This window comes from Triturus cristatus, chromosome 8 (assembly GCF_964204655.1).
Source record: "Triturus cristatus chromosome 8, aTriCri1.1, whole genome shotgun sequence".
Classification (NCBI taxonomy): Eukaryota; Metazoa; Chordata; class Amphibia; order Caudata; family Salamandridae; genus Triturus; species Triturus cristatus.
Genome location: NC_140591.1, coordinates 1,224,739,039 through 1,224,760,197, shown reverse-complemented (window position 1 = coordinate 1,224,760,197; position 21,159 = coordinate 1,224,739,039). Strand labels below are relative to the sequence as shown.

At 47.0% G+C, this 21,159-nt stretch overlaps 1 protein-coding gene and 1 pseudogene across 2 annotated transcripts in view; both read right to left on the bottom strand.

Moving 5' to 3' along the window:
- The window catches only part of MYO16 (myosin XVI), a 2,357,781-nt gene that overhangs the window by 699,132 nt on the left and 1,637,490 nt on the right, over positions 1–21,159 (bottom strand). The gene's annotated exons all lie outside the window — the stretch shown is intronic.
- Positions 1,073–11,273, bottom strand: LOC146805631 (uncharacterized; annotated as a pseudogene).

The window sequence follows — 21,159 nt, the reverse complement described above, 5'->3', positions numbered from 1 at the left end:
GAGAGTGGAGGCTTCACTAATACTTTCTGAGTTTTACCTGTTCTGGTCTGTGATATCAGGAAGCTTGGACAGCTGCTGTAGTGTCAGAGACAGAAGCTTGCACTGCTGTTTCCATGAGGTACCTGTTATATAAGCTATGCTTCCTAAGAGATAAAATATAGATTTCCCTTTACTTGCAGGTAGTTTATAAACACCACCGTCCAAATAACTACATATGCTTGATTTCTTACTTAACACTGTCTTATTGGGACAATGAGGGAACCTTCTTAAGTTTTGTGATACTACCATAAAGTAAATGTGTAATTAAAACTATACTGCAGCACATATGCACACCACCCTTGGGTAATAGGCAAGAGGGAATTTACAAATAAATGAGGGAAAATTATTTCCCTATTGACTAGCACTCAGTGAAGGAGTTTTTAGTTTTTAGGTCTCGCGCCTAGCGTTGCACTGCGCAGCAGTGCTCGCGCAGCGCGAGACATTTAGTAGGTGAAAAACGGGGATTTAGCACTGACCTAGGAATCGCACACGCTCATGCGTGTGCGATTCCTTTTGTGCTACCCCATTGGCCTTTGTGTGCGTCTTTTTATAAGAGACTGCAGGAAATTGGCCAAAGGTGGATGCATTACTCCGCCCATGGCCTATTGGTGTCTATTACGCGCTTGGTGCGCGTAATAGACACTAATAGGCCATGTGATTTCAATTATTGTGCCCAGACACGGCTGCGATAATTGAAAGCACATGACTCGCAGTGGCGCTCACGCACCACTCGCGGGCTTCTTTTTTGATTATTCCATGCGCTGTTAGTAACAGGTCTTTGTATTACTACTCAGTTTAACAGCACTGTTGCCGCGGAAGGATAGACTGGTTTTATTGGAGTCGAACTCGGGAACAACAGATTACAGCAGACATCAGCGACCAGCGTTTAGCTCACTGCTGCACCTTTCTGAAAAGCAGCAATCCCCTCCTCCCTCCGGGCTGGGCCTTGGACTTTAGGAGGTGTGGTACCCACTGATCTCATGCTTACCTCTGGGATGTTGTCACTCGTCAGGAAGTAGGTCACGTGACTGTATTAATTGCTCAAGCTCATCAGCTCCCGCAGGGTGTCACCCTGGTCCTTGGCCCAGTGCAGGGGGTTTCCTTGTCCTTCTTCGTCTGTCCCATCGGTGCTCTACGGTCTCTTCAGCACTTCCTGCTCTAGCGCCTCTTTTATTGCAGCACACAGCTGTCCCTCCTCTCCGGGCTCCTTTTCACCCCCCTCCTCTCTGCTCGGATGCCTCTGCTCTCCTAACCCAAGTGTCCGCTCCTGCTCTTCTTCTGTCCCGAGATATTTGGTCTGCAGCACGTGCCTCTCCACCTCCGACTCCGGGTGCAGGAGCCTCTTCGTCTCTAAGCCCTGCGGTGCCAGAATCACGCCCTCCTGCTGCGCCTGCCCTTTCACCCTTGAGCCCTGCTGCACATGTTCTCCAGTACCATGCTGCAGCTACCCTTCCATCTCTAAGTCCAGCTGCATCTGTTCTACAGTGCCCGCTGCACCTGCCCTTTCACCCTTGAACCCTGCAGCACCTGTTCTCCTCCCTCCTGCTGCAGCTGCCCCTCCACCCTTGAACCCTGCAGCACCTGTTCTCCTCCCTCCTGCTGCAGCTGCCCCTTCACCCTTGAACCCTGCAGCACCTATTCTCTTTCCTTCTGCTGCCCCCCCACCCTTGAGCCTTGCTGCACATGTTCTCCTCCCTCCTGCTGCAGCTGCCCCTCCACCCTTGAACCCTGCAGCACCTGTTCTCCCTCCTGCTGCCCCTCCACCCTTGACCCATGCTTCATCTGTTCTACTCCCTCCTGCTGGAGGTGCCCCTCCACCCTAGAGCCATGCTGCTCCTGTTCTGCTCCCTCCTGCTGCAGCTGCCCCTCCACCATTGAACCCTGCAGCACCTATTCTCCTACCTCATGCTGCCTCTCCAACCTTGAGCCATGCTGCACCTGTTCTCTTTCCTCCGGCTGCAGCAGCCCCTCCACCCTTGAGCTGTGCTGCACCTGTTCTACTTCCTCCTGCCGGAGGTGCCTCTCCACCCTTGAGCTGTGCTGCACATGTTCTACTCCCTCCTGCTGCAGCTGACTCTCCACCCGTGAGCTCTGCTGCACCTGTGCTACTCCCTGCTGCTGCAGCTGCCCCATCACCCCTGAACCCTGTAGCACTTGCTGACCGCCCTCCTCCTCCCCCTCCACCCTTGAGCCGTGCTGCACCTGTTCTCCTGACCAATGGTCCTGCTGCCCCGTCTTCCCTTCTTGCTCACTGCACCCCTCCACATGGAGTTTCTCATCGTCCAGAGAAGCAGGGCGCACTGCCCCCTTGCAGAGGAACAGTCTCCCCTCTTCCCCATGCCCCTCTCCCCTCCCTAGCTGTGGCTGTACCTCGCCCATACCCCCAGCTGACACACACCCAGCTCAGCTTTTTCTGCGGCAGGGGCCCGCTCCTCCCTGGCACAGACCCTGGAGCAGGGCACCTCTCCCTCTGCCCGCTCAGCTCCAGGCGACGCCACGAGCGGGTCTCCCCGCCAGTCATTTCCTGCCTAAAGATGACATACAACCCCCGGGGCTGCGCTTCCGTCTTTCCTCCCACCTCGGCCGCCTCCGTCTTTGGGTTCTTCAATCAATCAATCAATCACAGACATTTATAGAGCGCACTACATACCCGTAGGGTCTCAAGGCGCTTAGGGGGGGGGGTGCCGTTACTGTTCGAACAGCCAGGTCTTGAGCTTCTTCCTGAAGGAGAGGTGGTCTTGGGTCAGGCGCAGGTCTGTCGGGAGGGAGTTCCAGGTCTTGGCGGCCAGGTAGGAGAAGGACCTTCCTCCTGTTGTCGCTCTACGGATGCGTGGGACGGCGGCGAGGGCGTGGCTGGTAGATCGGAGGTGGCGTTTGGGAGCGTAGAAGTTGATATGGTTGTTGAGGTAGCTCGGGCCTTGATCGTGTAGGGCTTTGTGTGCGTGGGTGAGGAGACGGAAGGTGATTCTCTTGTTGACGGGGAGCCAATGCAGGTCTCTCAGGTGTCCGGAGATGTGGCTGTTACGTGGGATGTCGAGGATGAGTCTGGCTGAGGCGTTCTGGATCCGCTGGAGTCTCTTCTGGAGCTTGGCGGTGGTTCCGGCGTAGAGGGCGTTGCCGTAGTCCAGTCGGCTGGTGACGAGGGCCTGGGTGACGGTATTCCAGGTCTCCGTAGGGATCCACCAGAAGATCTTCCGTAGCATGCGCAGGATGTTGAAGCACGCCGAGGAGACGGCGTTGACTTGCTTGGTCATGGAGAGGGAGGAGTCCAGGATGAAGCCCAGGTTGCGTGCGTGGTTAGTCGGCTTGGGTGCGGTGCCCAGGGCGGGGGGCCACCAGGAGTCGTCCCAGGCGGTGGGCGTGGAGCCCAGGATGAGGACCTCCGTCTTGTCTGAGTTCAGTTTCAGGCGGCTGGTCGTCATCCACTCGGCTACCTCCTTCATCCCTTCGTGTAGGTTGGCTCTGGCGGCGGTGGGGTCGTTGGTCAGGGAGAGGATCAGCTGGGTGTCGTCGGCATAGGAGATTATGTTGAGGTTGTGTTGGCGTGCGATGGCCGCGAGGGGGCTCATGTAGACGTTGAAGAGGGTAGGGCTCAGCGAGGATCCTTGAGGGACGCCGCAGATGACTTCGGTGGCTTCTGACTTGTACGGTGGTAGGCGGACTCTCTGTGTTCTTCCGTCGAGGAAGGAGACGATCCATTCCAGTGCCTTCTCCTGGATTCCGACGTTGCTGAGGCGTTGCACAAGGGTGCGGTGGCAGACAGTGTCCTGGATTCCGACGTTGCTGAGGCGTTGCACAAGGGTGCGGTGGCAGACAGTGTCGAAGGCCGCGGAGAGGTCTAGGAGGATGAGGGCCGCTGTTTCTCCGTTGTCCATCAGGGCTCGGATGTCGTCGGTGGCGGTGATGAGGGCGGTCTCGGTGCTGTGGTTGGCTCGGAAGCCGGACTGCGAGGGGTCGAGGGATCCGTTCGTCTCGAGGAAGGCGGCCAGCTGTTTGTTGACGGTATTCTCGATTACTTTGGCTGGAAACGGGAGGAGCAAGATTGGGCGGTAATTCTTGAGATCGGTGGGGTCTGCTGTAGGTTTCTTGAGAAGAGCGCTGAGTTCGGCGTGCTTCCAGCACTCGGGGAAGGTGGCGGTGTCGAAGGAGGTGTTGATGATGTCCCGCAGGTGGGGTGCGATGACAGCGTCGGCCTTGTTGAAGACGTGGTGAGGGCAGGGGTCGGTCGGCGATCCGGAGTGGACGGAGTTCATCATGCGGACGGTGTCTTCGGTGCTGATCGGAGTCCAGGCTCGGAGGGCGGCGGTGGGCGGCGTGGCTGTGGTCGTGGCATGCGTCGGTTGGGTGCTGAAGCTGTTGTGTATGTCCGCGATCTTGTTGTGGAAGTAGGAGGCGAGGGAGTTGCAGAGGTCTTGCGAAGGGTTGATGTCGTTGTTTCCGGCGTTGGGGTTGGAGAGCTCTTTCACGATGTTGAAGAGTTCCTTGCAGTTGTGTGCATTGTTGTCCAGCCGGTCCTTGAATGCAGTTTTCTTGGCGGCGCGGATCAGTTGGTGGTGCTTCCGGGTGGCGAGTTTGAGGGTGGTCTTGTTGTCCGGTGTAGGTTCCTTTCTCCAGACTTTCTCGAGGGCTCGGCAGTTCTTCTTGGAGCTCTTGAGTTCGTCGGTGAACCATGGGGCTTTCTTGCTGCCGGGTCTGCTGGGCGGGGTCCTCAGCGGGGCGAGTTCGTCCGCGCAGTTGCTGATCCACTTCGTGAGGTTGTCGGCGGCCTGGCTGGGGTTCGCTGAGCTGGCAGGAGGGTGCTGGCTCAGGGAAGCAGCGAGCTGGTCGGCTGTGATCTTGTTCCAGCTTCTACGGGCAACCTGTTGCTGGTGGTGGTGGATCGTCGTTCTTTCGAAGGTGAAGTGTACGCAGCTGTGGTCCGTCCAGTGGAGTTCTGTGGCGTGGCTGAAGGCGATGTCTTTGCTGGATGAGAAGACGGCGTCGAGTGTGTGTCCGGCGAGGTGGGTGGGGGTGCTCACCAGTCTGCTGCAAGGACATATTGGGGCTCTCAGGGCATACCTCGTTTGGCATTCTGAGCATGATTTGAGAGTACTTTAACACTGCATTTGGACAGACTACAAGCTTTCTGCAGGAACTTGTGAGGCCTGCCTTAAATGTTGTCTGTAACAATGACTGTCATTGCTGCATCTTTCATAAATGCAGTACCTCTGGAGGTAAATGTGGGACTTATTAGAGTGTAAAGCATCGACAAAACACTGAAAGAGCTGTTGGCACAGGCGCTCAGGCCCGCCCACGGAGATGGGTCCTCAACTTTGTTCCACAGAGACTGTGGCTGTGAACTCATTCACTAAGGGTATCGAGTCTGCTGGCAGAGGTCCCAATCTTACTAATACAGCTGCTGTGGATGTTCCAAATCAGCGCATTACAGAACCTAGTGCTAATTCTCCCTCATTATCTATTAACATTTCTCCTCTGTACATGGGTGGAGACGGTTTTCTTCATACCACGCAGCTCCCTTCAGAGTGTACTCCATATTTTGTTGTCCAGAATAAAGTACTTCCTTTGTGCCCAGCTCAAATTAAAACCACCCCTCAGGTGACGCATTGGCTCAGCTCTGCCATCAGATTTGTTAGGGGCAACACATTTGCAAGTGAAATCATTGGCCTCCGAAGAGTGTATTGGGTGGGAAGAACGTTAAGCTGCAATCAGGTGATTGTGGCATAATTAACTAATGTGACCCAAAATTAGTGAGGTACATTTTGCATTGATTTGGTGGTCTGCAGGGGCTCCTTCAAATGATATATCCTGTCCCCCTGGCTATTACTACAAAACAAGCAGTAACAATTCGACGTTTTATGTCTCCCAGAACCTCGGGCATAGTAGTATCTTTTCTATGCCCACCCACAACCGTTTTGCTGCACTTGAAGAAATTGATTGACTGGATGGTTCTACTTCCTTAGCCATTAAAACCCCCTCAGAGGAAAATGCTAGCATTATAAAAACATTATCCATCATGGCTAAATGTAAAACCTACACTCTCTGCCCAAGGGCCAGCCATAAGGTGTGGAGATGCGCTCTACGTCATATAGCGTTTGATTCCACAACACAGGGTAAAGATACTGATAATCAGCTGACCCCCACTGATTCCGCGACAGGCTTGCCTTGCAAGGACATTGCTACCCATCTTACTGTTCTTCCAGCAGCCTCCCCAGCTGACATTGCCCATGTTTGTCCTATAGATGCTATGTGCATTGCCCCCAATAACTTTAAGCAATCTTTCGAACATAGTCGAGCTTCAAATGATTGCACTGGAACGGACTCTCCAGCATATGATATGTCCCTTCTCTCTTGGAATTTTGCGGGATTGAGTAACAAATTAAGTGATAACAATAGATTGTCTTTAATATCCAAGCAGCAGATTGTTTGTCTACAGGAGACCTAGATGGTATCTACTGTGCACATAAATGTTTTTTTGCATGGTTTTATCACCTACCACTATGGCTTTATCAGGCCATCATAGTGGGGCCCGCTTATCCCTTACAGGTGTCACACTGGCAGCTAAGATAATACAGACATATCTAGACTCCCCTTTCTTTCAAATTATTTGTCTGCCATTGAGTGGTGAACCACTACATTTTAGCACAATAACTTTGCTTCTAGTAATATACACATTATTAGCTCCCTTGCCTCAGCTTTGAGGCAATAATAACAGACATAAATGTGATTTATGTTATGCTGTGAAGAGGGGATTTTATTTTAAGACTATGTCCTATCGCAGACAATACAGTATGTGGATTAGAGGAACCTGATTCTGGTAATTTCTCGAACTTTGACCACATTCTGTGTGGTGATAATACGAACAGAATCCTAAAGACCCATGATCGTATAATAAGTCTTGATTTGTCCCCCAAGGAATCCTCAAATCAGAAAATATTTACGGGGAAAGGAAAGGGGTCTTTGATTGACTTTATTGTGCTATCCAAAGCATGTACTGGGAAGGTGATCAAATCCCAGGTTGTAGAGAGTCATTTCAGCAATCATAACCCACTTGTTTTAGCAATTGCTCTTGTTTTATTTTGCTAATGCTTTGTTTATTTTATAGATGCAGCATAAGTGTATATTTTGTATTTCCCCATAATGCACTAATTATGACCTTTAATTGCAAAGTGATCTGCATGTCATTCGGTCCCATAAGTGTGTCAACCATTTGTGCTGCATTATATGCAGAATCCTTATGGTGACTAACTTTTAGATAACAACTTGGGTCAAGCTTGGACATTTTTCTTTGTGTTGGCCTCGGTTAAGCTGAACTACAGCAAACCTTCGCCAGGACAAACCTCCTTCCTAAGGGTCACACAAGTCTCATGTCTATGGATGCATTTGCTCACATCGCTGAAAGGCCGCTTCCGCTGTGTCTCACATGGTCATGTGTTGACCTGGTGTTTTGAGTGCAAGAGCTCTCAATTGGCTGACTATTGCATATCAAGACTCTTTCACAGCACCCTACCTAGCTAGCTGCTTGTAACATAATGCTCTAAATTTTAGCGTGCATATAATATTCAGGTAGTTCTTCCATATGTGCTCTACCGATTGTCTCCTGCAGTGGTGTAATTGCATATATGTCAAATTATCACTCCACTGCAAACAATAAATATAATTAAAAAACAGTGTCATTTACAATGCCAGTAGCTCAAACTTTTAATAATGCGAGACCTATTGCATTGCAAATGCTTGTTTAGAATGGAGAAGGATAAAATAAAACCATTTTTATCATGGAAAATCGGGATTTCTGGCATGTATGCAGCATGAAGGATGGAACAGTTTCTGTTAGCAGCATTCAAAACAGATTGTTTTCCCTAACTCTTCAATGAAGTGCAATATCTCCAGGAAACAAGTTATTCCCATTTAAAGGTAAATCTGGGAAAGGCAATTACTGAAGCTTGATTTTATCTCTAATTTACCTAGAAACTTTAAATTACAACTTATCTGGTGCATTTCATGTTGTCTGACATTTTCTGCAGCCAAGCATTTACTGTCGCTGATGAGCAGGGGTGCTAGAATTATGCAATTTTGCGGACAAAGGGCCTTATTTATGAAGTCCTTGGGACACTCTTGCGCCGCCGTGGAAAGTACTTTACTTCAAATAGATAAAAAATGTGAATAACCCTACGAATTTAGAACAAATATAAAATTCTTAACATAAACACTATTAATTAAGCCAAAAAAATCTGTGGATAAAAAATAAAAAACAATTGAACAAATCACATGAATATTAAACAATGTAATAATCATCTAATTTTTTATTTTATTCATTTATTACTTATTACCTTCCCTGAATATACTCTCACAAACCTAGCAGCACACACTTAAAATATAACTAAAATACAAATTATAACACAATTTACATAATTGATAATCAATTACCTAATTAATGAACAATTATTCATTGTTTGTTAATTATTATTTAATTAACATCCCACCCCATACACCTACAAGCCTAGCAACCAGAAACTAAACTATAACTAAAATAAATCAATATTACATGTACATAGTTAATTATCAATGAAAAAATCAATAATAAGTACATAACTGATAATTATTACCTAATTAACTTTCTACCCTAAATCCCTACAAACCCAACATCCCACACCTAAAATATAACTAATACATAAAGTTATTACACAATTTACATAATTAATAATAAATGAAATTATTAATAATAGATAATAATTAACTGTTAATTAATTATTCCTTAATTAACTTCCCACCCTATACCCTTACGAACCAAGCAACCCACTAAAACACTATAATTTCCTATTAGCAATTACATTAAAAAAATGTAATTACTTAAAATTACAAACTATTTTTTAAAATATTATTTACAATTATATAAACAATAACACATAAATATTCTTGACATTTCTGTATCCCGATATTTACAACTCAATATCTTGTCCTAATACCATCAAATCATGTTTTCCCCAAGGCCCTTAAATAATTGGTTCTTTGCTCTTAGTTATTCATTTTACTCCAAAACATTCCTGCTTTTGTGTACTCTAAAATCATATATATGTAGTGGTACTTATTTAGCTCAAAAGTAGCTGGAAAACAACTTTGTTACATATTACCTGAAGCCTTCCTAGGACGGATCTCATCATTTTAAATTCAGTTTCGCTTCTCACCATTTTATTGTTGTAAGTGTCGCTCTGATTATTGCACTGACATAAAGTTGCATTTGCTAAAACGGTTTGGCTAAAGTGCCTTCTACGTAACATAGAATGAAAGACATATAGAAAAAGCAAGTTAGCCATGCATTGCAGTTTCCAATGAGCCAAACATGATACGGCCCTTAAGAAGCCCTGTCACTGTACAAGTAACTTGAGAATGTTTTGACATCAAATCTGTATCACTATCACTTGCTTAAAAAAATCATGCCCCAACTAACCTTTACAAGTTTGCCTTGAGGCCCAAGGATGGCAGACTACTTCAGTGTCAGCAGCTAAAGTGGGGATACCAGGAACTAAGATGATGTAAACACAAGTGTGCTCTTTCAAAGCCGCAGGGAGCTTTCTGTCCCAAATCTCTCACATCCCTGCACTAGCTGTTACTAGAAATCATTGTCCCCCCAGGGTTACCATGCACCACTAATTAGTTATGTATTTTAGCCTGAAGTTAGAAACTGGTTACTGTTTTACAAGGGAAACTATGACTAGTAATTACGTGTGACTGTGTCATGTAAGCGTTTCCAATGTACATTTTGAAGGATAAGTGACAAGAAGAGTCATCACATGCCTATACAGAAAAACAGTATGTGGATAGATAGATAGATATATGGATAGATAGATAGATAGATAGATAGATAGATAGATAGATAGATAGATAGATAGATAGATAGATAGATAGATAGATAGATAGATAGATAGATAGATAGATAGATAGATAGATAGATAGATAGATAGATAGATAGATAGATAGATAGATGAATAGATCGATAGATAGATATATGATAGATAGATAGATAGATAGATAGATAGATAGATAGATAGATAGGATAGATAGATAGATAGATAGATAGATAGATAGATAGATAGATAGATAGATAGATAAGCAGTATGTGGTGGAAATTCGCAGAAGTATCATTAGTGCAGTAGGTGTATTTGCACCATGGCCCTGGCTTTTATGGGATCCACTGAACCACATTTGTAGCTGTCTTTACGAACTAACCAGGGGCTTCAGTCCCTTTTTCCTTGCATTGGAGCTGGTGGCAGTCTTGCTACGCTACTGGGTTTCAATAACCTATCTTACAGATGAGTACAGGCAAGGCTGTTGTTTTGCTATGCATAACAACGTATATACGGTACTGAATGAATATTGTGCCTATACATCTAGAGGAGCTTTTAAAACAAATCATCCAATTAACAAAATCATTATTGTGTTTTTTTGTACTAAAATTTTATTTTCTGATCTACCTTCAAATATCATTTATATTGCGGCATTACAGATTCCATTCAAAATTATTGTTAATTTCATGCAGGATGTAGTGCAAATCATGTTACTTTCTTTGGAATGTCATTTAAGGCATTCGATCAGGCTGAGTGCAGCGTCAATACAAATAATAAGGAGACCTGCTATTCCTGGGGCCCGTGATGAATTCTATGTCAGGACCGGAGGTTACAATTATGCTATTCTCTTTTCGCTTTTATTATTATCAAATCTCCCAGCAGCCAGAGAAAATGAAAAACAAACAAATCTCTGAATGTGAACAAGAAACATCAACTTCCATAACTCCATGGGCATCTGGGAACACAGTCCTTCCATTATGTCCATTATCACATCCCCCACAAAGTCCCTTCTCTGTGTCTGAACTTCCTCTTTCTTCGCTGCTTCACAGACAGTTAAGTTCAGATTTTTTCTTTCTCGCCGTAGTTGTGGTATATTATGGCGTAATTTAAGTATAATCTGGTAGCTTTTTTATGCTGTGTGCTATTATTAGCTTGGTGGATTGTTTTTGCTGCATTGCCTGTGTTTTTTCTTACAGATTCCCCCTTCGGCGGCGGGAATGTTTTCCTCTCCTTACTTGGTTGGCACTCTGCTTGCGATGCTCTCCGAGACCGCTAGGGGGACTCACTCGTCTCGTCGGTTGCAGCACAGCTCCTCAGAGGAGGAATCGCGCTGAGAGCTACGGGAACTGCTTGAGCCTTGTCCCCGTGCCTCATCAGACGCCCGCTGATCATGAGTCGTATTTCCCTGCATTTAACTTTAAAGTGAACGCCGTGGCAGGGGTCTGTATAGTGGGACCACCCCAGCTGACGCTCACGGGCGAAATTTGAATATTGCACAAACAACATAGCGCGCGGTGAGGTGGCAGCCCGGTCAGTTTTCTGAGGGCCTTATTTTGGCACGCTTGGGTTGTGCAAGCCTAGTTGCGGTCCTTTGGGCTGTCCTAAAACTCTTGCAGACCTCCGGTCTGCCTACATTGGGTGAGGTGCACAGCACTTGAGCTAAGGGGCTTTGGGTTAAACCAATTGGGGACAACTTGTTTATCCTTACATCTGTGTTGTTGTAATGGATCCCCAGAATGATGATTACTATGAGGAGGAAGAGGTCCAGGGGTACTTACCTCTCGATGATGATTTCTATGACACTGTGGACTCCTCCATTTATAGGGTAGGTAATGAGGTGGTAGGCCCTATGGAGCAGCGACTTTCAGACAGATTGTCCAAGAGTGTGCTAAGCTAGCATAAGAGCCCGCGGCGCCCGTGGACCCCTTGCGCCCCCCTCCCGGAGTTCACACTGGGGGAAGGCCCAGCACCACCCAAAAAGAAGTGCTCTTAAGGAGTGGACAGGGATGCGTTTGCATGCCTTAAGATGGTTTTCTTAGCTAAAGTAGCGCCGCTGACCCCAACCCCCATCCCGGACACTGAACCCCAGGGCATTCCAGACCCAGCTTCCCGGGTTTCTGTGGATGACGAGTCTCAAGGGGACTCGGATGGCGAAGCAAGCTCCTCGCACCCGTTGGGCCCGGCATCTACTCCTTCCTCAGCATCGGGAGAAGACTCTGGGATGTTGGACCCGGATGAAATCATTCACCCCCGGTCTGCTGCTAGGGCCGCTGGCGACAAGGTGGCCAAGTTTGCTGCGGGTCGCCTTTGTAAGCCCTTAGAAAAAGAGGCTCGCAGTTGTTTAAGAGGGGAATGCCCACGACCCATACTGGAGAACAAGGTTGCCTTCACTCCGGAGTTGGATTCTAAGATGGCTACCTTCCTAGCAAAGTACATGAAGATCGCCAGAAAGGCATAGATAGATGCTGGCGCTCATGCCAGGATAAGCTTCTCGATGCCATTGGGCCAATGACAAAAATCTTGGACATGGCAGATGAAGCCAAAGTTTCAGGGTCCCCTATCTCCCCGGAAGTCCTCTCTAACTGGGCTCAATGCGCAATTATATTTATGGGCAATGCTAACTGTGCCCTATCAACCGAGCGTCGGTGCTCGTTGTTGATCAAACTCAACCCCAAGTTAGGTGATTTGGCCTCCTCGGAGGCGGGTGCTGTTGCTCAAGGGCTCTCTTCGGAGACCCTTTCGTGAAGGAGTTGGGCAAATTCATTGCCACCTTTACTTCCCTAGATAAGGCCCCGTATAATATTAAGAGGGTCTTCAACCAACAGGTTTTCCACGGGGCCGCTGATCCGCCCGTGGTTCTCAAAACAACCCCCCAAGGAGACAAGGCTCCGGGCACGGACAATACAACTCCAGCTCAAATTACAATAATTTCTACCCAACGAGAGGCCAGTGCTTCAGAGGTTGTGGAGGATTTAAAAACAACGCAGGTGGTGTAAATCCCAAAGGTAAGTGTTCTACCGGCGACCCATGTCTGCATAGGGGGTCGGTTAGCGGCCTTTCAGGACGCTTGGGCAGCCATTACCTCAGACACTTGGGTCTTGCAGGCCATTCAGGGTTTTCATATAGAATTTTTCAGAAACCCTCGCCAGGAAAGTCTTCCTCAACCGATATTCTTCAATTCCCACCAGGCACAGCTGATCGACGAAGAGGTATCCGAATTGCTTCGCAAAGGGGCCATTTGCCGATCAGCTCTGCACCCTCATGGTTTCCTAAGCAACATTGTTTCGGTAGAAAAGCCTGACGGGGGACGTCGGTCGGTTATCAACCTAAAGGAGTTCAATGGGTGGTTGGTTTACCGCCATTTTAAAATGGAGGAAATCCACCTCCTTCGAGATGTCCTCCTTCCCTCCGACTGGATGGTTCAGTTAGATCTAAAGGATGCTTACCTGGCAATTCTTATCCATCCCCCTCATCGGCATTTCCTGCAGTTTTGTTGGAGGGATCTTGTGTATGAGTTCACCGCCCTTCTGTTTGGCCTTTCCTCAGCACCTTGGTGTTTCACCAAAGTGCTTCATCGGATGGTAGAGTTCCTCAGAACTCAAGGCATACATATGGTCGTGTATTTGGACGACATTCTTCTTATGGCGCAGTGCCCCAGGACCTTGTCCACGAAACTTTAATAAGCGGTGTACCTTCTACAGGCCTGGGGTTTATCATCTACGAGAACAAATCGGTTCTCAAGCCTTCTCAGAAAGTGATTTTTCTCGGGTTTGTTGTGGATTCCGTCCACGCGCCCTTGAGTCTGCCGTAGTGAAAGATTGCCAAGATTTGCAACGAGTTGTGACAGACAGCCTCCAGGCCATTCACCTCCCTTCGGCAACTTGCCTGGTCAGTGGGTCTTCTGTCCTTCTCATTTCAGGCGATCCTTCCGGGCCGTTGCACTACATGGCCCTCCAGCACCTCAAGGCATATCACCTGCGGAGAGGCCTGTCATATGACAACTCAGTCCCCCTTTCGGTGGAGGCCAAGGAGGAGATTGCATGGTGGCTGTCCCACATGGAGGCGTGGAACGGTCGGGCGATTCTCGGCTCGGTTCCAGATCTAATCATAGAGTCCAACGCCAGCAGATCAGGCTGGTGCGTTCGGTGTGGGGAATCTTTCCACCAGAAGCGTTTGGTCATTGGACGAGCAGAACCTCCACATCAACTGCTTAGAGCTCCTGGCCGGTTCTTTCGCGGTTCACTGTTGGACCAAGGACAAGGTGCATTCTTGTGTCCTCCTGGAGATGGATAACATCTCTGCGGTTCGATACGTCAACCGCTTGGGAGGTCCCTGATCGTGAGCTTTAGCAAATCTGGCAAAGGATTTTTGGGGTTACTGCCTGGCTCACCACATCTCGGTCAGGGCGGAGTACCTTCAGGTTGCAGATTGGCACTTGAGACAGGTTCATGATTCCAGTCTCTAGAAGCTGGACCCTCAGGTCTTTCGTTGGGTGGAGAACTTGTGGGGGCCGTTCTCGGTGGACCTCTTTGCATCCCGTCTGGACCATCAGGTTCCCTGGTTCTTCAGTTGGAGACTCTATCAAGTGGCTCTTGAAACGGATGCCTTCCTCCAGGAGTGGAGCGAGGAGACGGGATCCGCTTTCCCCCCTTTCTCAATGATCACGAGGGCGGCGGCCCAAATTCGCTGGCAAAAAGCGGAGGTGACAATGATAACACCATGTTGGAGATCGCAAGTTTGGTTTCCGGTTCTACTGGAACTTTCTTGTGATTTTCCAATCCTAATCCCCTTTTTCCTCATCTGCTTCTGAACCCAGACGGCAACCCGCATCATATGATCACCTAGGGGTTGCTTCACCTCATGGGGTGGCGACTTTCAGGCAATGATGGTCGTTGCTAGGCCTTTCGAGACTGACTGAGACCCTCTTGTCAAAGGCATGGGCAGATAGCACCATAAAAAGTTATCTATCCGCCTGGGCGAGGTGGGTTCATTGGTGTCTTCGAAGGAGTTTGGATCCCTTGGTCGCCGGTGTTGTTCCAATCTTAAATTTTTTAGTGGACTTGGCATCAGAGGGGTTGGCGTATCGGTCTATAAACGCGATACGGTCCACAATCTCGGCAGGTTATAACCCAATTGATGGAGCCCCGGTTGGAGAACATCCGTTCGTCTGCAGGCTTCTGCGTGGCATCTGACTCTCCTTGGCCCTGGAGCCACGTTACTCAGTCCTTTGGGACGTCAACCTAGTGTTGAACCTTTTATTGTCCTGGCAGCCAAACAGGTACCTTTCATTGAAAGAAATCTCATCCAAATTAGCAATGCTCCTATGTCTAGTCTCCTGCAGGAGAGTTTCTGATGTCTGCACATTGGACATCTCAGCGAGAGTTTTTTCCCCAGACGGAGTGGTATTCACGGTTGGTCGGCGCACTTAGTCTCATACCTGAACGGTTTCATATCTGGCTTTTCAGGACACTCCAAAATTATGTGTGGTGAATTGCCTTAAGGCATATGAAGAAATAACTCTAGAACTCCACAACTCCTGATTGCTCTGAAGAAACCGCACAAAGTTGTCTCTTCCCCAACATATTCAGGTGGGTGCATTGGGTCATGCATGAGGTGGGTATTGACACAAAGCAGTTTTGGGACCACTCAGCCAGGGGTGCTATGGCCTCCAAGGCTGTCTCGCTGGGGACTCGTTTGGAAGATTTAATGTGTGCAGCAGATTGGTCCTCGGACTCAACCTTCAAAAGGTTTTATTTTAAACCGGTCTTGGAGGTGGCTCAGTTGATGGTAAGTAAGCTTTAAACTGGCATAATCGGAGCCTCCTGTCCTGACATAGAATAGAAATTTGCCTAGCACAGTAAAGGTAAGTTTCAAGTCTATTAAGGACACGGAGGTGAGGAATATCCCACCCGGTGCGCTGCTAATGAGATCCCACCCGTATGATGGTAAGTAACCATTTCAGTTTGGTATCATTTGCATGTGGTTGGAGGAATTGTCCGTTACCGTATCTCGTATTGCAACTGTCACTTTGGATTTCATGTGGAATTCTAGTTTCTAAAGACCCTTACGTTTTCTCTGTTTATCTGGGAAACTACGGTTCAAACAGGACCAGTGATGAGTTGGCGTGACTCGTGCGAAGAAAGAGGAAGTTCAGACACAGAGAAGGGACTTTGTAGGGGATGTGATAATGAACATAATGGAAGAACTGTGTTCCCAGATGCCCATGCAGTTATGGGAGTTGATGTTTTTTGTTCCCATTCAGAGATTTGTTTGTTTTTCATTTTCTCTGGCTGCTGTGAGATTTTATAATAATAAAAGCAAAGAGAGAATAGCATAATCCTCACCTCCGTGTCCTTAATAGTATTGAAACTTACCTTTATGATGCTAGGCAAATTTCTATGCATGCTTAAAACAAATCATTTCAATAGATCGTCCAGTACAGCTTAGTCGCTGCTATCTGTTTTCTCCCCATTCTCATGCCAAAGTCTGAAGTCACTTATGGAACATTGCTAGTCCTCCAACAGCAACATGGACTATGTTTATGTGTCAGGGCATCAGCTCTTATAGTTCGTGGACATTTGAAGCACTCTAAAGGATACCAGCTCAATTCACAAGCATTTATTCGGGATTTATTCATAGAGTACTTCTGAATACCCATAGTAATCCAGTACTCCTATTCACCCCTGAACTTCAGGAGTGCCGCAAGACTAGGAGCCTGATTCACAGATTGGCAGATGGGTTACTCAGGCAAAAACGTGATGGATATTCTGCCTGCCATATTACAAGTGCCATAGGATATAAGGCAGTCGAAATACAGTGGACTGGATAGCCGTCACATTTGAGACGAGGTAACCCGTCCGCCAAACTAAGTCAAGCCCTAAGTCACACTTAATCATACTCATATCTTGTGTATTGGGACCACCGGGTTCAGAGGTCCTCTTTCATGGATGCCTAAAAGACTCTCTAAGCTAAATTTGGCATGTTTAAATATAGATTTGTCAAGACTGTTAAATCCCCATTTATTGGTGCTAAAATTGGTCCAAATATTGGAAACTCATTCTGTCGTGTTTGACACATTTGGTCCAATCCACAATGATGTGACTTACCTTTGTAGTACTACGGAATTCCAGGATTATGAAAGGAATCCTGAAATTCATGACTAAACTAGGAGTACTACAAGGGTAAGTTGGTCATACAAAGTCTGTGTGAATCAGGACCATCATGGTTATATCACTGCATCTATTCGCTGTTTGCAGTAGAACAACATTGGGAACTGCATTTCCTTTAAATTGCTCCTGGTGATTCATGGTTCTTTCCCAGTTAGTGGACATTTGCATGTAATGGGAAAATAAAATCTACCAAGACAATATTTGTCACTAGACTACAGCAGCGTTTAAACAACATTAGATGATCATTTAGCCCCTGGAAGATGGCTTATAAGGCCAGCATAGTCCCTGTCTCACCTTTCTAAATGGCAGACTGATTGCCCAATTTAGTGTTGCCTGCCATGACATCATGTTCTCTTTGGCCTAAAGTCCTCCTGCTCTTTCAGCAAAAACTGAAGTGCTGGACAAAAAATAAAATGCCATGTAATATGTGATTACTTTCCAGTAACCTTCAGTACTACAGTTACACTTGCTTGTCCCAATACCTACGAGAAAGTACTATGATCCTATCTTATTACGCTATTATGAAAACTAGATAATGCTTACTACATCTTGGATAAAGCAGGAGTTTGTCTATTTTATTTGATCTGACTGCAGCTTTTGACATCATAGACCATAAGAAATTAACCTGGTCACTTGGCCTTCAGAAAAACATCAAAGACACTATACTACAATGGCTCTCTTCATACATCTCTAATAAAAGTAATTTCGTAATGATGGGAAATTGCAACTCCAATAATGTTCCTGTTATCTGTGCAGTACCACAGTGACCTATTTTAGAAACCCACATCATGCTTTGTACAGATGATGGTCTAGGAGAATTGTCACAATAGGACTGCAACATCATCTTTGTCAACAAAGAGGCTGCCCTAGGAAAAACACCCGAATCTTTGTTCCTTTCTGAACTGAACTATATGGAACATTGCTTAGGCCTCTTTCAGCTTTTTTGTGTTTGGTTCTAAATATTTGTGTTTGTAAATATTGTTAAATGTTCTATGTTTACCGTACGCAGTTGGAGGTCTGTGTTACCTGTATTTTATGAATGCATAAATTGTGTTATGAGATAATAAATATCGCAAACTAGATTATGCTCTCTGTTAGACCCGGGATCCCTGGTTGGCTGAGGTAGGTACCTTAGGCCAAATAGGGACCCGCATTTCAACGTCAGGGAAAGGAAGGTCACCTTCTGAGATAGCCCCCGCTCACCCCCTTGGTAGCTTGGCACAAGCAGCCAGGCTTATCTTCAAGGCAAATGTGTAAAGTATTTTAATCACGCTCACAGCAACCCAATGATGACACCACAAATAGACTCCACACGAGTTTTATAAAAACGAGTATACATTTTATATAAAAAGATACACGATCAGACCACACGATATAAATCCAACATATGAGTATGGGTAATATTTCTCCTGGCTGGTAGTTAGGCCAGGCAGCCCTTGTAAGTTCTGACGATATTAATGAGACTTCTAAACATTCCACTGTAATCCTAATACCATGTTATGCAGTTTGTAATGCTAGAATCAGGCACTTTTCAATGGAACAATAATGCAATGTGTAATGCAACAATCAGGCACTTTGCGATGTAAAAATAATGCAACGCGTAACACAACAACCAGGCACTTTGCAATGTAAAATTATGCAATGCGTAATACAACCACCAGGTATGCCGTTATGAAGAAGTAAGGCAATGCGTAATACACTAATCAGGTAGTTCGTTATGCAGGAATAATGCAATGCATAATACGCTAATCAGGTAGTTCGTTATGCGGAAACAATGCAATGCGTAATACAACCACCAGGTATGTCGTTTTGCAGGTATAATGCAATGAGCAATACACTAATCAGGTGCTCTGTTATGCAGAAATGATGTAATGTGTAGTATGACCATCAGGTACTCCATTATGCAGAAAAAAGATAATGCGTAGTACACTCCGGCACCGATCACAGTGCCTTAGGCGGGCTCTCCGCTACTCCTTCTGTCTCGTAGTCAGCCTCTGTCAAAAGTTGACCCCAACACGGGTATGGTGCTACAAAAAGTGCAGCTTTGCACTCTGGCCCCAGTACTGCCACTCCCTTGGCAATACGGGCCGTGATACGGGCCGAAGCAGAGGCTCACGCTACTGGAATGAGAGAGAGGCCGAGAGCATCTCCCGCCGAGCCTGCAACCCACCGCAGGAGTCGACACACGCTACCTGGAGGGCACAAACCCACTCTCCTCTCCTCGTCCAATGAGTTGGGCCTCCGATGCAATCTTTGTGAAATGGCAAAGGTGGGCCCGGGCCGGCGGCTCAGCTCCTTCGGGGCTGTCAATCCGGGCCACTACTGCTACGAAGACCTCAGGCTCCCACAGGGCACACGCTTCCCTTGAGCTTCGGGTGCACGATCACTGGGCACTCCACATGAAGGTCTCAGGCTGCACGAAGAACACACGCACAGCGTCGCTGAGACTCCCTTTAATTCAAGGTGCACGTTAACAAGGCAGACCTCACAAAGGTCTCACGCTGCAAGAAGCACATGCACACAGCGTCGATGAGACTCACTTGGACTCCGGATGTACGATGACAAGGCAATCCTCACGAAGGTCTCACTCTGCACAAAGCACACGCACACAGCGTCGATGAGAATCACTTGGATTCCGCTGCACACGATAACTGGACAATCCTCACAAATGGTTCAGGCTGCAAAAAGCACGCGCACACAGCGTCGCTGATCCTCGCTGGGACTCCAGGTGCCAAGGATCACAGGGAACTGCTTACGAGGGTCTCAGGCTGCAGCAAACACATGCACACAGTGTCGCTGAGACTCTCCTGGAAACTTTTGTGTTCCTGAGTTTCCACAACAGGGAGCCAGCTCACCTTGGGCCCTTGGGGATAAGTTACTTCAGGACACAGCACAGCAAAGTCCTTTCAAGCAGGGGGACACAGCACACAGCAAAGTCCCTTTAGCCTTTCCTTGGTTAAAACAGCAAACTGCAGGCCAGCTCCAGAACACACAGCAAGGGTCAGTCCTTTCCTTCAGTCCCTTCAGTTGTTTCTTCCTTGGCAAAGGTTCCTCTTGACCATGAAGCAGCTCCAGTCTTGTTCAAACTTGATCAAGCCATTCTCCAAAGTTCAGGGGCTTCAGCTCTCATAGTTATACCCCTCAATGGCTTTGAAGCCTTTGTGTTCAGGGGCACTGACACCTGTTCAAACCCGTTCTGGGTGCCTCCCTGCCAGTGACAACTTCTTCCTTTGATTAGTGGGGGTCTGGATTCTCAGTCACTCAGCAGTAAATGGGACATGTTTTTTATAGCAACAACCCAGGCCTCTTCACCTCTGGGGGCTACTCCTCCCCCTGCACTCCAGATGCAGGTCAGCCTGTGGCTGTCTCACCTCCTCCCCTGGGTCAAAACATTTCCCAGATCCTATTGCTTTCAAATCCAGACAATCAATCTACAACCAGACAGAGATACCACACAGACATGTTAGAGCACAAAGATCCAGCCACTTCTAAAAGAGAGGCTTCTAAACACAAATGCAAAAACCACCTTCATGAAAAGATGTGTTATTATTCTGTGAGTTCAGACATACTAAACTTCACCTTTCCATCTTAAACCTTTGGGAATATAGGCTGGAAAACATATTGCACAGCCTTCCCATTCTATCCTATGGGCAAGATGGCCTTTCAACAGTGAAAAACGAAATTGAGATTATTTCACTGTCAGGACATGATACACACCTTAGTACATGTCCTACCTTTCACATGCACTGCACCCTGCCCAGGGGGTTCCCTGAACCTACCATAGGGGTGTCTGATGTGTATAGAAAGGGAAAGGTAAGGTCTGGCAAGTGGGTGCACTTGTCAGACAACATGGCAGTTTAACAAACTGCGCGCAGTCACTGCAATGGCAGGCCTGAGTTCACTTTTTGAAGCTACTTGAGTGGGTGGAACAAATAGTGCTGCAGGCCCACTAGTAGCATTTGCATTACCAGCCCTGGCACACATAGTGCACTTTACTAGTAAGGCAAAAATACCAATCATGGACAACCAATTACCATTATACTTTATACAGGGAGCACTTGCGCTTTGACACTGTATCCAAAGCATCTAAGTTGGCAACACCATGTCAG